The 18,348-nt window shown below is 39.9% G+C and overlaps 1 long non-coding RNA gene and 1 pseudogene across 1 annotated transcript in view; one reads left to right on the top strand and one right to left on the bottom strand.

The window, feature by feature from the left end:
• LOC117526835 overlaps positions 1-873 on the top strand; it is a 294,238-nt gene extending 293,365 nt beyond the window's left edge. Inside the window, exon 3 of the long non-coding RNA XR_004565365.1 lies at positions 827-873. This is a non-coding gene — a long non-coding RNA (uncharacterized LOC117526835). The remainder of the gene's footprint in view (positions 1-826) is intronic.
• LOC117526827 lies at positions 816-11,854 on the bottom strand (annotated as a pseudogene).
• Between the last annotated feature and the right edge of the window lie 6,494 nt (positions 11,855-18,348).

Below are 18,348 nucleotides of genomic sequence, written 5' to 3'. Positions count from 1 at the left end.
CTGCATTCACAAGTTTCTCTCAAAGTAAATTCATACTTTGACGGTTCAAACATATTATAAATTTAATTTGATAAAACTAATAATGTAAGTGTAACACGTTAAAATAGTTTTTAAATGTTGATTCAGGTTTAATCAATCAATCAATTTTATTTATATAGCGCCAAATCACAACAAACAGTTGCCCCAAGGCGCTTTATATTGTAAGGCAAGGCCATACAATAATTACGTAAAAACCCCAACGGTCAAAACGACCCCCTGTGAGCAAGCACTTGGCGACAGTGAAGGAAAAACTCCCTTTTAACAGGAAGAAACTTCCAGCAGAACCAGGCTCAGGGAGGGGCAGTCTTTGCTGGGGCTGGTTGGGGCTGAGGGAGAGATCAGGAGGAAAAAGACATGCTGTGGAGGGGAGCAGAGATCAATCACTAATGATTAAATGCAGAGTGGTGCATACAGAGCAAAAGAGAAAGACAAAGAAACCCCCCAGCAGTCTAAGTCTATAGCAGCATAACTAAGGGATGGTTCAGGGTCACCTGATCCAGCCCTAACTATAAGCTTTAGCAAAAAGGAAAGTTTTAAGCCTAATCTTAAAAGTAGAGAGGGTGTCTGTCTCCCTGATCTGAGACTTTTTACTTTTAAAGTGTCAAAGCAAACGTAACATTTAATAACAAACAAATATTTGACATTGTGAATAAAGTAGCAATAATTTTTTCTGAGAAAATATTTTGTCACATGTAACTTCACTGTGTCATAAAGTCAAAATCATGTGAATGTAATAAGTAAAAGTAAATGGGAAGAAGTAAAGAAATTTGCTGTTTACCTCAAGGAGCGAAGGACATAGAAGATCGAGGCTTGAAATCACAGATGGAGAAATTTTCTCGATGACCTAAAAACAACATTTAACAAAACACACACAAAGAAAACAATAAATAAATGAATATTAAAGGAACTATGTAAGGCGTCTGTCACCTTCATCTGTGCTTGTTGTCTCTGTGACACTCTGACTCCCTGACAGATGCACATATACGTGCACGTAAACAATTACAAAGAAAAAGGTAGATGCACTCCGAGTGAGATTCTTTCACCTTGTCTGTCTGCTGAAATACATTACATGTATCATAGTAAGTGTTTGATGCGGAGGGAAATGTAAAAATTTGCATGCAAATGGATTCTACAGGCAGAACTCATGCATCAAAACAGTGCAACCACAAGAGACGAAAGGAAAATATCTAAACATACAGAATTCCAGAGGAGACAATTCAAAATGTGTTATTTCATAGTAAAAGCTTTAAACTGGATTATTTCAGTAAAATACACAATTATGAAAAGGATGAGCAGATATGGATAAAGGATGGATGGAACATAAATTTAAGGTCCACTTAAACTTTGGAGTTACACAAATGGCTATACATGTAAACTAAAAAAAGAAACATCATATTTCCTTAATTTAGTTATGTCAAACATTCCACAAAACTTGGTTATTTAAATGAAAAAGCAAATTGTAATAAATTGCTACAGTTTTGTGTATATTATTTTTTCCAATTTAAACACTACATTTTGGGAAACTGGTTAACATAACTACAATTAATAAATATAACATTTCATTTTTAGCATGCATGGAGCCCTTTGGTTTACTGCAGAAAGCGCTTAGCTTTCTCTTGCACGGATGCCAAATGGAGCTCTTTTAAACACAGTGGAAAATGACATTTGTGAAACGACTTCACTCGTGCACAGCAGTAAAGGAAATGTTAAATCTCCAGATTTTCAAATAAAAGTCACATAACTCCAACAGTCTGCATAAAGTCAGGAGGGGAAAAAAAAAAAACAGTGGTGAATTGAAATCTTAGTGTAAACTTATATCTTAGTGAATCGGATTCATCACATGAAATAATGCACAGTAATTAAAATAAAACCTTTAAGATGAGGAAATTTAAAGGTGCATAAAGATGGGGGTAGGTGATGGTCTAGAGGTTAAACTTTAGGCTTGAGATCAGATGATCCTTGGTTCAAATCCCAGCCTGACCGGAAAATCCCTGAAGGCCCTTGGGCAAGGTCCTTAATCCCCTAGTTGCTGTAAAGCACTTTGAGTGTCTGATGCAGATGGAAAAGCACTACATAAATGCAGTCCATTTACCATATCACCTATAGTGAAAACTGATTAATTAATGATCAATTATTAAACTAATCAAGTATTTTGATATATAATAATTTTAAGTCTACTTTGTAATGTCCTAATTCTCTCATATCAGCTTCTTAATATTCTTGAATATTTTCTGGTTTCTTTCCTCCCCTCTGACAAATTAAATATCACTGGGTTGTAGACAAAACAAGTTATTTGAGGACATCATCTTGCACTTTTGAAACACTGGGCTGTATTTTTCACCATTTTCTGATATTTGAAGGAACAAACCATTCATCGATTAATTGAGAAAATATTTGACAGATGAATCAATAATGAAAATAATCCAGATATAACCCTAGTCAGCTGTTATATTTGTCATATTATTTTGGAAAGTACGCCATAGTTACCTCTGCCAACAAAGATGGAGGAGGTTATGTTTTCATCCCTGTTCATTTATTTGTATGTCTGTTTCTGAACAGCCTGGAGCCCACAGTTTTTAATATATAGTCCTGAACTTTTTACCAAGGTTTCATGTCCTGATAGTCAAGAACTTCAATTTCAAGGTCATAGGTCAATGGTCAAAGTAAGAAAAAAAAATCCCTATCTTTAACACTTAATTCATTTTCATAAATTCATAACTGTCAAAAAAAGATCAAATTTCTTTCATATTTGAAAGTTTATGTACGATGGTATCCTTTATCGACTGACAAAGTTGAGTCGGATCTGATCCAGATTACAGATTTTGTGGCATTTTAAATTATGTAACCTTGAAAACCCCATGTGATGTATATTTTACATTATATCTTAATCAAACATGCCCCAATCACTCTCATATTTGAAAGTGAGGTGGAGACTGGCACTCACTATCACCTGAGAAAGTTTGATCTGGATCTGATCCGGACTGTGGATTTTGTGGACATTTCAATTTAGTATTGAAAAGCTCCTTTGATGTACTTTTTTCATTATATCTCAATCAAAAGTGCCTCAATCACTCTCATTTAATAATAATAATAAGGTGCAAACTGACACTCTCAATGAATAGACTAAGTTTTATCCACATCTGATTCATATTGCATACTTAGCAGATATTTGATATTAACATTGAAAAGCCCTTTTGATTTATATTTTTGTATTATATTTTAGCGTATGAAAAGTCACTTCTAACCGGACTTTGACCTTGAAATTTTTTTTCCAAGATAAAAATTTATGGAATTGGAAACTAGTGCTGGCGGAGGTTTGCACTGCATGAGCGCGGTGCTCTAGTTTTATTTTATTTTTAGATATTAATTTTTATTTTACTACTTTTGTTAATACTGGTGATCTCAATGGAGGCAATCACTCTTGAATTTAATTCGGACCAAAAATGATCAAGGTCAGGGTAAATTTTCTGGTCCCTTAATGCCTACGAACTTTTATGAAAATGACTTCACATATTTTATTGTTGCTGAATGTGACTATTTAAAAGCCCTTGTAGCATTTTCACATGTGTGATACTTGAGTATGTGTGTCTGTATTTACACTGTGGCTCTACATTTTATTAAGAACATATGTTAAAATTATGAGACAGCTACACATAACCCAGAATGTAAATGTGTTTTGTCTATTTTTAGTAGGCATATTTAGGAGTTCTGCCAAGGAGTTTATGTTGACATTACTTTGTTTGTGTGTTTGTCTCTCAGCAGGATTACGCAAAAACTGTTCAGCTAGTTTTCATAAAACTTGGTGGTGAGGTGAAACACGGTCTAAGGATGAACCCCATAAATCTTGGAGCAGTTCCAGATCAAGGAGCAGATAAACTTTTTTTTTTTTCTTTATTTCAGTAATCTCTCAGGAGATATTCCATATACCTTAATGGGTAAAAATTCTCTCTCTCTCTCTCTCTCTCTCTCTCTCTCGAGAGAGAGAGAGAGAGAGAAATTTACTCTGCCAGGATAACATTTGGTCCCAGTCCAAACAGAGTTAAACATACTCTATCACAGTGCTAAATCAATTCTATTGCAGTTTAAAATCAACTCTATCGTGCTGTGAATGAATCTTATTGGAGTTGAAAAATGTGATATGACAAGACTGTAGAGCTGATTTCACTCTATATAGAGTGAAATCAGTCATTTACAGCATGATAGAATTGATCTTACACTGTGATAGAATTGATTTAGCAATGTGATAGAGTATATTTAACTCTATTTGGACTGGGACCAGATGTTATCCTGGCAGAGTAAATTTTACTCTGCAAAAATTACTGTGTCGACAGAGAGAGATAAGTGTTCTGATCCAGCAGAACAAATAGAGTTTCATGAGGGGTGACCTCTCAGTGTATTCAATGGACAAATAGGGCTGAAAATGTATATCCTTAAAGAGGAATGGCCTTTGTGGAGATATGCACTCTCTGAGTGCCCGTCTCAATAGGCATAATTTCAAATCCTTCTAAAACGTCAGATGAAGCCCCTTGCCATATTTGTGCAATCATGCTACTTGAAGATATGACACTTATGTAAGCGTTGCTATGTACCTTAACACCAACAGTTCCAGTCCCTTTTCTTTCTTTTTTTTTAAACCAACATATCCTGCAGCCATTCTTTCAAGGACAACTCTTTAATAACAGTGCATGTCCACTTCATGTCAGTGAAAAGCATGCTGACAAACGAAAGTCACAGAAAATGCAAAGTTGATAAAAGGAGAATTTGATCCCCACTGTGTTGAAATAACAAAAAGTGACTGTTACTGTCTTCTTTTACATAGTGAAAAAAGCGGCTTGATTTTGTTGCTGTCAGTCAATGTTGCAGATGTGGCTGCCACGTGATTGTGTTGAGATAACACACACACACACACATACATATATATGTGTGTGTGTGTGTGTGTGTGTTTGTGTGTGTGTGTGTGTGTGTGTGTGTGTGTGTGTGTGTGTGTGTGTGTGTGTGTTTAACCAGAAGCTCCTTGTAAGACCAAAAGAAGAAATCAAATCCAATAACTACACTGACACCCTATTTACGTCTTAAACACTCTGGCCTGTTGCATTACAGAAAATAAAACTACATCCTCTCAGTTTAAAATGAGAACATCAATAACTGAGTCATACGAGTTAGTTTGTATCTGAAAAAGGTCAGTATTTCAATCTTGATCTTTGAATACAAACATTAATTATACTTAAAATCTTAACCCAACTCACTAATGGTTGTTTAATAAGTAACTTTTTTTTTTTTTACATACCTGTGATTATTTCATTTTGTTTCAGGAACAACCACTGTTTGATTCTTGAATGATGTGAGTCAGAGAATGAAATCAGCTTGACTCTGTATAATCATGGCAGTTCCAAATAGTAATTTGCTGCTTCCTTTGCATTGTGCTTTGTACTGTATTACCGTGAGTCAGGAATTTGCTCAAATTAGCCAAATGGGATCAAATGGGAGAAAATCTAAATGATTGCTATCACTTGATTTAATATGGCTTTTTATTAGATTAATGTTCCATTGATTCTCCACTACACATTTTAAAAGGGTCACATTTTCCACACAGAACCTAATGCAGGTCACTAGTTGACTGAAAACAGTAATTTGTAGCTAAAACACCCCATAAATACTCATGTGATGCAGACCAATATTAAACCAAAACTTCAAATTTCAAATAATATTTCTGTGTCTGTTTCTTTAAATTGAAAGGAGCTGCTAATATTGTGCCACACCCACTACAGACTCTCTGTTTCTTCAACTGAACATGTGAGTGTCTAACAAAGCACAGACCAGCTCATTGGTTGTCTCACAACATTACGTACACTTCCAGGCTTAGATTTGTTTGATGTAAAACACAGAAATCTAAAATGAGTGATTTTAGGCCATGATTTTGTTGATGGTAGGAGAATTTGTACTTGTAGAATCATAGAAATGTAGGATTAAGAGATGTGTCACATAGAAAGCCCAACCATATTTTGTTGTAAAAAACTGGTTTTGCACAATATGACCTCTTTCACGATTAATCTAACTCTGCTGCATGTACACAGCAAAATCACCAGTGTGTGTTCTTTTCAGTGCTAAATTAACACTTTTCTTGGGTTAAATTCAACACGGCCATAGACACTCTCTCTTAATGAAATGCTGGAATTTTGCTACGTCCTTTTGCAAACACTTTTTGGAAAATTCAGATGTGAAAACTACCAACTGTACTGTTTGTATTCATGTGGTTTAAATACTGCTGTGGTGATGAAATACAGGAAATTACAATTTGGCAGTGTGTAGATTGAAATTTATTGTGTACTATAGCAAGTCGGATGTGCCTGTACATCTTATTGGGTGGATTCTGAGCAGAGGAAATGAGCGTGAGCTCCCCAGGGTGAGGATTACTCTAATGACTTTGAGAGCAGCCTTGTGCGCTGTAACATTTGACCTCTACTCATCCTCTTCTACAAAAGACAACAGACAGACGTGCATGCATGAGCAGAGAGATAAAACCATGTGTATCAGCAGAGGACCTGAGCGAGGTGGAACAATCCCAGTTAAAAGATGCCAAAATTCACAAAAAAGTAACGCAGCTGATCCTTCGTTTACGGCCAGTCATGTCTTATTTTCGGGCCTGTCGGCTGGCTCGCCTGAGCGAACAACGTGCTATGCCTTGCACGCTGTCTGCCCACAATGTTCCACATGAATCATAGGGAGAGTGACAGCTTTATCACTTACCATTACGCAATGGTACTACAGATATGAAAAGCTTCTTTTGCAGATTGAATTTATTTTCACAAAAATATTGTTTATAATTGTGGGACCAGAGTGCTTCAGTCAAAAAAACAAAAAGCAAAAAACAAAGCAGATCTGTTTTGGTGGGGAGTGTGTTTTCATTTCTAGTACATGCACATTAGAGGTCTTACTGATCTTTCCCAGAAAGGAAACAAATTAAACAAGACCCCAACAAGACAATCTTAAACAGAACCCAAATTTTCATTTTTTTACATGCCGCACAAAACACATCAAATAACCCACTATGCAAATTACTTAAAGGAAGGAAATCTGAAGTCCTCAAGAAGGAAAGAAAACTCGCTTTGAATGGGCACTAAAAAGAGAAAAAGCTATCAATTATCCTTCCTCAAGTCATTGTTGTGGCTAATATGAAATATCAAAAGATAGCAGCTCCACTGCTTAGATCAAATAGATGTAATTAGATAAATTGAGGAAGAAGGAGAGCGGCTTGGCTGTAAATTGCATAGTGTGTGCACGCAAAGACCCAACACTGGCACAGCTGCACGGAGCCGCACTCACGATTTATCATCTCTACATCGCAGGAGCCAGTGGCCCACACCACTATTAATCATTTGCAAAATCATTTAATTCAGCCCGAGCCTGACTATTGTCTCAGTCCCTCTCCACTCACTCTGGGCAAATCTGCCACCACAGCTCGCACCTCAGAGGAAAACGCATAAAACAGATCGGGATCGAAGTGTTGGGTTAAATGTGGACAGCACATCATCAGTGGCAGATGGTTCACAACACAGCTTTCTTTTTTTGTCAAATTTAATAGGTTGCAGTTTACGAAGAACTGGATTGTGTGGTTTATTTCCGTGCATGTCCTTGTGCATGTGCGCACATAAAGTGTGGGAAAGTTGCAAATATACGAGCTTGCTGACAAATCCAGAATGAATCTGTCCTTGGAAACTTTACTTTAAAGAGGATTTTTGGCACATTCATCTTCCTGTTGGACCAAATTGTTGAAATTTGATGCCCGCAAGGCTGTTCTTTGGCCCAGAATTTATGAAAGAAAGCTTTAATCTTGTGTTTTCAGAAACTTTTCAGTTAAAATCCAAAGGCTATTTCTGGTAAAACAAAGTCAGAAAGCAGTAGAAATTCAAAGCCACACAGCCGCAGAGTTAAGATGACATGTACTCCAGCACCCACGAAACATACCTGATGACATGACAGGGGCCCTTGCTGCACCCTGCCCACACCCCCGAAGTTTGTCTGCCCTCTGGGTTAACTGACCATTGAGATGAAGCAGGGTGAGAATGGAAAAGTCAAATGCTGACATGCAGGCGCATCACACCAACCGCCCAGCAAACAACACAGAAAGAAGGAAAGAAGTTGTGCAAATCCAGAGCATGCACAAATGATTTTGACGGTGCATGTATGCACACAAACGTCTGCACAAAGACACAAACATTAATGCTCACATGCACAGATCAGTCTAAAGTAAAAAAAAAAGATGGAAAATACAAAATTCCATTTGTCTTGCATTCTCAAAAATTTAAATGATCGAAAATATTTAAAGTAGAATATGTGAAGAAATTATTCAAAATGTAAATATAATTTTGACCAAAGAAAGTGAGCACTGCAACAAATGAGATATATTTTCAATTGATCTTAGCAAATACTTAAAAAAAAAATGACTTGACGATTAACGTGCAGTATCCTGTGCCCACTGTGTCTTAAAGCACTTTTATAGTCTCATTACACCAAGTCTGGATGTCAGCATTTGTACGCACCAGTCCAAATAAAAAAGTCAAAGTGTCTCCAAAATGTTTCCAATTTACACTTTATCATTTTGATCATTTTATTGCAAATAACTTATTAAATTGATTATTAAAATTCTCTACAAAAGAGTGTTATAGTGTGATCCGGTAACTTTTGACCCTCTTTATATTCCAGTATTCTGTGAACAAGTTTAAAAAAGAGAAACTTCTTGAAGACAATTACATACATTTATTGCATATCATTTAATTGTATGAAATGAAAAAAAGAATGAGCACATATGAACATCACATATGGTTAGTGGGTGAAATAATTTTGCACAGCAAAATATATATTTAATATATATAAAATGAAAGATTAATTAACATATTTTCAATATTTCCTGGCAAATGGTTCATTTTTTTCACATACAGGGTGTCAATCCCTGACCATCTAACAATGTCCAGACATTATTGATTAGAATAGCTGTTATTGCTTTGCAAAGTTCGTTTAAAACAAAACAGCAAACTTTGCTGAACTGTGAATAAAGTATCAAAACGTCACGATTCACTCGCAACAGAACGTAAGCTTCAGGATACTTTTCTCAACTTTACATTTTAGTGCATTTCAGTCCAGAATACGTCTCTTGGCTGCAGAAACGCATTTTTTAAAAGCATGATTATTTGCTTTGATTCCTACCATATATGAGAATGAACCCTTCTTTAAATACAAATAACAATAATCTCTCACACTTTTAAGTACATGCTGCAAAAGCGCTGTTAATGCGCTGCCCAGAAATTCCTCAACTGCGTAAGTAGTGCCAATTTCTCTGAACAAATTAATTTAGAAAACCTTTGCAGTGATTCTTAATTACCACGATGCATCTAAAGAAAATCAACCCGTAGCGCATTATCCTTTGCAATTTATAAGAAAACTTTGTTTTAATTATACTTTAAATTTAAGCAAAGACTTTCAAATGCACATTAAAAAAATAGCAATAAGCAACAGCGTGCACTTCCAGAAGCGATTCCTTAAAAAAAAAAAAAAAAAAAAAAAAAGTGGAGAAAAGTGGAGCTCCATTCTTTGCCTTTGCACCGGGATCGCCGCCGATCAGCTTCCACGAATCAAAGCGCATTCAGTCTAATGAGAGCCGGAGGTGGAGGAGGTGGAGGAGGAGGAGAAGGAGACGGTGGAGGAGGTGCGTTCAACACAGCTGAAATGCACTTGGATAGATTACAAGGGGTAGGAAGTCCTGTGTCACTTTTTTGTTACTGTCCCAAAAAAGTGAGGAGGCCAAAAAATGAAGTATGAATGCCATGCTGGAATCATCCGACATAAAAAAGTAAAATTAAAATAAAATAAAATATATATATATATATAAAAAAACAACAACACCATACATGTCCAGCATGCAGGGCAGTCCAATAATCTCTTTTAAACAATGAGTTTGTAAATGGATAGAGTTCTTTTGTTGTTGTAAGCGTGGGATGAGGTGGCGATCCTCCAAATTTGGCAAAAAAGATGTAAAAAATATAAGGGATAAAAATATTGTAGATGGATGCGGGTTGGGCAGGTCTGTACATTTGATTCAAAGTGAAACGACGGAAGGGGGAAGTTTACAGTCAGTGCCTGCATGCGCACTTTGTAAAAGTTGGATCAACTTGAAACACTGCAAATAAAAAAAAAAAAAAAAAAAAAAATGAATGAACAAAAAAAAAATAAAAAAAATCGACAAACAGGCAAAAACTGACAGGAAAAAAAAGTTTCCAAAATGTTTAACACGGATGGAAACTCAAAATAATAAAAAAAATAATAAATATAAAAAAAAACCAAAACAGTGGAAAAACGTGCGCAACCACTGTTTTATTCTTTCTTTATTTTCAAAGTGTAAAATCAAAACAGTTCTTGGTCAAAATGAGAAATAACTTTTTTTGTTTTAAAGCAGGGGTGCTTTTTTTAATCACGGCACTCACATGAAAAACTCCGGGGATGAAGGGTTGTTGTCGCTGCCTGATCCGTTTTCTCTGAAGCCGTTGCTGATGAGCTTCTCGTACTTTTCCTTGTACGCGTCCCTCTCCCGGACCAGCCTGGAGATCTCCTGCTTTAGGTGCTCGACCTGCTGCATGAGCTGCGTCTTCTCTCCCTCCAGGACGTGCCGCTGCTGGACGCGCTTGAAGCGGCAGGACTGCGCGTAACCTCTGTTCTTTAGGGTCCTCCTCTTCTGTTTCAATCTGATCACCTCTTCCTTGCTGACCCCCCGTAGCTGCCGGTTGAGCTCCCGCACCGACATGGTCACCAGCTGCTCGTCCGAGAAGCGCTCCTCCAGACGCATGTGCGGGTGGTTTGTGCCAGACGCGCCGTTGGACTGCACGCCGGGCGCCTGGTGGTGCGCGCCGCCGCCTCCGCCGCCGCCGCCGCTGCTGCCGTGGTGGTGGTGATGATGGTGGTGGTGCTGCGCGCCGTTCTGAGCCGCCGCCGCCGCGATAACTGCCGACACCACCGCCGCGGCGGAGCCCATCTCCTCACCGGCCATGGCGCCCCCTGCTCCGCCTGCGCCGGCGAACTGTTGGCCCCTGGCGTAACCATCGAACGACTGGAGCTGGTGACTGCTGTTGATCAGCGCCTCGACCGCGTCTTCGGGGCTGAAGCCCAGCGCCTCTGGATTCAGCTGCTGTTGGTAACCGGACATCCAGTAGAAATCCTCGATGTGCGTCTTCTGCTCGCTCCCCGAGCCCGGACTGGGCGCCGAGAAGCTTGGGGAAGGTGGCACCGAGCTGCAAGGCGTGCTCATCGGGGTGGAAAGACAATCCCCCGGCGATAAGGCGGCTGCACTGGCTGATGTTGCGATCGGGCTCCACCGGCTCCTTTTTCACTTCAAACTTCATCAGATCGAAGTCATTAACATATTCCATGGCCAGGGGACTGGTGGGCAGGTCGGAGTTGCTCATTGCCAGCTCTGATGCCATCCTCTTGCTGCTGACAGTCCTCCAAACGGGCTGAAGACCAGCTGTCAAAGCGGGCTGGCTGCTGAGGACGTGAGCCAGTTTGACTTTTTGAAGCTTTTGCCTTCAAACTTCAGGAAAAAAAAATAAAATAAATAAATAAATTTAAAAAAAGGAAAGGAAAAAGACAGGAGCGTCCCTTTTCGTATGCAGTCGCGGAGTTACAGGCGTGCGTAAGGAGTTTCTATCTGCACAGCGGCGCCGCGCACACCAGCAGCCCGGTCCCGTTTCAGCATGAGAAGTTCGGCGGTTTGGGATTTCAAACATTTAACACTTTACGGGCTTCTTCATGGACACAAGCGGAGCAGCAGGAGGGAGAGAAGCAGCCGTGCTGGCTGCTGCTGCGGAGCTTTTTTACAGGGATCACACAGCAGATGAGTTTAAGAGCGTTGTAGCGGCCATGACGTCAGGATGGAGATGGGAAATTGACTCGGACGACGAGCCAATCGGGTCGCTCAATGTGAGAGCTAATTAACATATCAGTGCGGGACAGGAAGAGAGGAAAAAAAAAGTTTTCTCAACTGTCAGAGGCATCAGCTGACTGTCAGCTGGGACTCAGCCTGTTCACGGCAATCTCATTTTAATGCAGGGAGGAGAAAAAAAGAAGATCATTTAGTTTGATTTTAGTGAAGCGGACTGCGCTGCAAAGTCACTAAAAGAAAAGGAAAAAAAAAATCTAATTTGATCATGTTTCAGTTATTTCCTATTTTTTTTTCTCAATATATGTATATGTCTTACTCTTCCTAGTTACTAATATTTTTGTCTAATGAATCACACGACCACAAGATGTTAGTGGAAACTTCAGAGACAAGTCATCACAAAATTTAATAAATAAATCAATCAGTGGAAAAAAAAAGAGTTTGAATTTAAACGTTTTCGTGTTGCCTTAATGCAACAGTAATTAAAAAAAAAAAAAAAAAAACAACTCAACACTACCACCTTTTGGCCATGTTGCAGAATGGGATCACCCACTCCTCCAAAACAAGAAAGAAAAAGTATGTGTGTGTTCATTTTTTAATCGCATGTCAATTTTCCATCCATTTGTTTTACACAGTTTTTAACATATAAAACTAGTAAATGAACACAACATAGATTTGTCAAATACAAAATAAAACAGATAATGAAATTTCTGTAATTGTGTGACTGTTCCAGTCCCGTCTGTTTTTTTGTGCCCCTGTCACAAAATGAGTCCTATTTTCATGACGCAGTATTTTTTATTTTATCTTAATTCTCCCCTTCTCCTAACTCTAACCATAACCCACCCCCAAGACCCCTGTGTCACCCCTCATTTTGTGCCCCCCTCACGAAATGAATTTGTAGTTTCGTCCCCCGTCACGAAAAGGACCCATTTTTGTGACAGTATCACAAACCCATAGATTAATGTACTTTTTGGAATGCCATCACAAACTGCCCTGAGATTGGGTTGTAATCACTATGTCTTTAAAAGACGTAATAACCAGGTTTATGCATTTATCATAAATACATCTTGTAGTGACATTCGCTTATCTTGGCAGTGACATACATGTCTCTGGGTCCTCAGCCTTTGCGATCGAGACACGCTTGAGACAAGCTTGTGGAGTCCTGAGGTCACTGGACAGAGGTATTTGGCGGCGCTGATATCTTTGTAGGCGAACGAAGGTCCAGCTCTTAGGGTCCTGGAGCTGCCTGTATTGCGAGACTTGGACACTTTGGTACTCAGTCTCTTTGGAGGATCCTTGGGTACTGCTGGAATGACTTTGTATCAAATGAGTGGTTACTAAGAGAGACTAGGATGGGGAGTATCACTTGCATTGTGAAGGAGCGTCAGTTATGACATTTTGGTCATGTGACCTGTTTCTGTGTGCGTGATCCAGCACACAGGTACCTGAGTGTTGCGGACCCCAGTAGCTGGAGAAGGCTAAAGGTATGCCGTGTTTCACCTGGCTGTGACAGATAGATGGTTATTTTAAAATGTGGTTAATGGACTGGTTTTCTACCTGGGTGGTTGCCATCCAGGACCCAAGGTGGTTCTGTGGTGTTATGGATACGGCAAAGTGCAGCATCAGTGCATGCTTCCAGACTTGACTTGATAAATACATCCAGTTGGTTTTAAATGCATGTACTTTAACAGACAAATTTGACTCACATTAAGTTTATTGTATTAAGTGTCATGTTAAAACTATGTATTCGAATTTGCTGGAAATTGTGGATGCGATGGAAATACATAAAGTGTATAGCTTTCTTTGATTAATAACTGTTTTGTTTCCGTATGCTCACTGCAGACTTAAAAACACTGGGTGGATTAAGTTTACTGTCAGTGGAAGTGAATATCTGTAAATCAAATGTTCCATCCAAGCTGATATAACCCCGACCATAAAGTCATTTTATCTCAGCAATGACCCCGGATCTGCGGTACAGCCATATAAAGCAGCTGTGTACGTTGGTACAGTACTTTATCTGAGTTCAGAGGTCTCCTCCGTTTAATTAACTCATGTACAATGGTGCCATAAGGCAGTCTGAGTGTTCCTGGCTGACAGATCGACATGCTTTCAGCCAGGCATAATGGCCTTACCCACGTGGATTTTTAAAGGATTTATTTGTTTTTTATTTTGTCAACAGAGGAAAGGATATTTGTTTAATTAAATGTTGCTCAGGTTCCCTTAAAACAAGGATTACAGAGACCCCTTGTGACACATTGAATACATTTTATTTTATTCATTTACACAACTGACACCACTGAGTGTAAAGCTGCACTTTAAAAGTGTGCTCACATGTCAAAACTGTGTGTTGCACTATAAAACGTTTCTCCTGTTTACTTTCTGCTCACTTATCTCGGCGGTAACATTCACGTCCCTGGGTCTCTGACCTTTGAGATTGAGAGATACCTGAGAAGAGCTGATGGAGTCATGAGGTTGCTGAACAGAGATGTTTGGTGATGGCAATGTTTTTTGCAGGAGAATGTCGGTCCAATTCTTTAGGGTACTGGTGCTACCTGTCTTAATGTGTGGTTGTGAGCTTTGGGTGGCAACACAAGATGTCTTTTGTGTCTGGTCTTTTTGGAGGATTCTTACTGTTGTACCATTGGAATTACTTTTTGTATTTACTTAGGGTACTGCCTGGATAGGCTCCAGCTCCCAGCGACCCTTAGTTGGAGTGTGTGAGTTACTTAGGGTGACTAAGATGAAAAGTATAACTTGCATTATGGGAGCATCAGCTTTGACATTTTGGCCATTTCTCTGTGCATGGTGCAGCACACAGGTTCCTGGTGCCGATGACCCCAGTGGCTGTAGAAGGTCATGGGGACATCAATTCTTCATGTGGCTGCAGCAGATAGATGACTTATTTTACATATGTTGGTGTTGTCTGTCTGGGTGGTTATCATACAGGGGCCAAGGTGACTCCCTGATGTTGATTTGTTTTTTTTTAACCAGGTTACTCCCATTGAGATAGAGACCTTTTTTGCAAGGGAAACCTGGACAACTGTAAAGTTTCCAATTCACCTAACCTGCATGTCTTTAACCCTCTGGGGCCGACGCCGTCGTATACCAAGCTTTAGTAAATTATAAATAACTTGAATGAATGAATGAACAAACTTTTTAATGATATGAGATAGAAACTTACTTTTTTGGCTGAAAAAGTTAACTCCACGGACTTTCGAGCCAGCCATCGGCCATCTTTGTACTCCTCATAGAAGCTGTGTGATGACGTGTGCAACGTGAGTGTCCAATCGGAATTGGTTCACCCACCGTCACATGGTTTTCCAAAATCCAATCGTAGGGTAGATTTACCTCACGTGAAAAGCCAATCGTTTTCAGGAGTGATGTTTACGAGTTGGCCCATTTGAATAGCCCCCTGGGTAAACAGAGCTCCTGTCCTCTCCGGTCTACAGTGAGATTCAAACCTGTTGTTCCACTCTGTCTGTCCACTTTCAAACACCTTTTATTTCATAAGCTAGCTGCCTGCATTGTTCACTGGAGTTCTGGTCCTGCTCTGCTGCATCCTAAGTGGACTTCTGCCAGAGCGGAGACACTATGGAGGCGGAGCAGATGCATGGCCCGGGGAGGAGTGCGCCTGTCCCCGGTTACACAGGACAACCGCTGAACCTCGGTCACTAGTTCTGGTCTGTGTCTGTCAGCACACAGGAGTGCCTGCTTGTAGCTATGGGACGTCAATTTGCCAGTTCCTCAACAAGTGCTTGTTGTGTTGTTGTACTCTTGCTTGCCTCTACGGGTGTTGGCTCTCACTGCGGTATTGTATCACTTCCTGTTCCGGAGCACAGCTGTGGTTTTTACTGTATCTGTTTAGCTGTTTAATCTGCAGCAGTTAGATTGATCTAGTTATCTAGATTACGATTTGTTTCCCAGTGTAATCTTTACGGGCCTTAACTAAAGCACTCCTGCTGAATCACCTCTAAATATTTACACATTATTCACTTTGCGTGTTGTGTAGGAATCCGCTAGCTTAGCGTAGCTACTAGCTCTTAGCCGATATAGCATGCTGCTTCTCCTGTCTGCCTCCCGCACTTTTCTGCTCTGGGGTGAAATGTTTAGTTATTCCTCGGCCTCCTTAGAGCGTAACGGTACTTGTAATAAGTGTAGCTTATCGTAGCTTTGGGAGGCCAGGCTGGGCGAATTGGAGACTCGGCTCCGCACCGTGGAAAATTCTACAGCTAGCCAGGCCCCTGTATGTCGGTGCGGACCAAGGTAGCTTAGCCGCCGTTAGTTACCCCCCTGGCAGATCCCGAGCAGTCCGGGAAAGCAGGGCTGACTGGTTGACTGTGAGGAGGAAGCGTAGCCCTAAACAGAAGCCGCCGTGTACACACCGCCAACACCCTTCACATCTCTAACCGTTTTTCCCCACTCGACGACACAACCCGCCGAGGATCAAACTCTGGTTATTGGCGACTACTGTTTTGAGAAATGTGAAGTTAGCAGACACCAGCAACCATAGTCATTGTCCTTAAGGGGGCCAGAGCAGGCGACATTGAAGGAAATTTGAAAACTGCGTGGCTAAGGCTAAAGCGGTAAAGTTTGGTAAGATTGTAATTCACGTCGGCAGTAATGACACGCCGGTTACGCCAATCGGAGGTCACTAAAATTAACATTAAATCGGTGTGTAACTTGGCAAAAACAATGTGCGGACTCTGTAGTTTTCCTCTGGGCCCCTCCCCAGTCAGACCGGGAAGTGACATGTTTAGCCGCATGTTCTCCTTGAATTGCTGGCTGTCTGAGTGGTGTCAAAAAAAGTGAGGTGGGCTTCATAGATAATTGGCAAAGCTTCTGGGGAAAACCTGGTCTTGTTAGGGAGAGACGGCATCCATACCCACTTTGGATGGAGCAGCTCTCATTTCTAGAATCTGGCCAATTTTATTAAATCCTCCAAACCGTGACTATCCAGGGTTGGGACCAGGAAGCAGAGTTGTAGTCTTACACACCTCTCTGCAGCTTCTCTCCCCCTGCCATCCCCTCATTACCCCATCCCCGTAGAGACGGTGCCTGCTCCCAGACTACCAATAACCAGCAAAAATCTATTTAAGCATAAAAATTCAAAAAGAAAAAATAATATAGGCACCTTCAACCTGCACCACAGACTAAAACAGTTAAATGTGGTCTATTAAACATTAGGTCTCTCTCTTCTAAGTCCTGTTGGTAAATGATATAATAATTGATCAACATATTGATTTATTCTGCCTTACAGAAACCTGGTTACAGCAGATGAATATGTTAGTTTAAATGAGTCAACACCCCCGAGTCACACTAACTGTCAGAATGCTCGTAGCACGGGCCGGGGCGGAGGATTAGCAGCAATCTTCCATTCCAGCTTATTAATTAATCAAAAACCCAGACAGAGCTTTAATTCATTTGAAAGCTTGACTCTTAGTCTTGTCCATCCAAATTGGAAGTCCCAAAAACCAGTTTTATTTGTTAGTATCTATCGTCCACCTGGTCGTTACTGTGAGTTTCTCTGTGAATTTTCAGACCTTTTGTCTGACTTAGTGCTTAGCTCAGATAAGATAATTATAGTGGGCGATTTTAACATCCACACAGATGCTGAGAATGACAGCCTCAATACTGCATTTAATCTATTATTAGACTCTATTGGCTTTGCTCAAAATGTAAATGAGTCCACCCACCACTTTAATCATATCTTAGATCTTGTTCTGACTTATGGTATGGAAATAGAAGACTTAACAGTATTCCCTGAAAACTCCCTTCTGTCTGATCATTTCTTAATACATTACATTTACTCTGATGGACCACCCAGCAGTGGGGAATAAGTTTCATTACCTAGAAGTCTTTCAGAAAGCGCTAGTAACTAGGTTTAAGGATATGATTCCTTCTTTATGTTCTCTAATGGCCATATACCAACACAGTGCAGAGTAGCTATCTAAACTCTGTAAGTGAGATAGAGTATCTCGTCAGTAGTTTTACATCCTCATTGAAGACAAGTTTGGATGCTGTAGCTCCTCTGAAAAAGAGAGCTTTAAATCAGAAGTGCCTGACTCCGTGGTATAACTCACAAACTCGTAGCTTAAAGCAGATAACCCGTAAGTTGGAGAGGAAATGGCGTCTCACTAATTTAGAAGATCTTCACTTAGCCTGGAAAAAGAGTCTTGCTCTATAAAAAAGCCCTCCGTAAAGCTAGGACATCTTTCTACTCATCACTAATTGAAGAAAATAAGAACAACCCCAGGTTTCTTTTCAGCACTGTAGCCAGGCTGACAAGAGTCAGAGGCTCTAGTGAGCTGAGTATTCCATTAACTTTAACTAGTAATGACTTCATGACTTTCTTTGCTAACAAAATTTTAACTATTAAGAAACAA

This window comes from Thalassophryne amazonica, chromosome 2 (assembly GCF_902500255.1).
Source record: "Thalassophryne amazonica chromosome 2, fThaAma1.1, whole genome shotgun sequence".
In the NCBI taxonomy this organism is placed as follows: domain Eukaryota; kingdom Metazoa; phylum Chordata; class Actinopteri; order Batrachoidiformes; family Batrachoididae; genus Thalassophryne; species Thalassophryne amazonica.
This window is presented reverse-complemented; position numbering and strand designations above follow the sequence as displayed.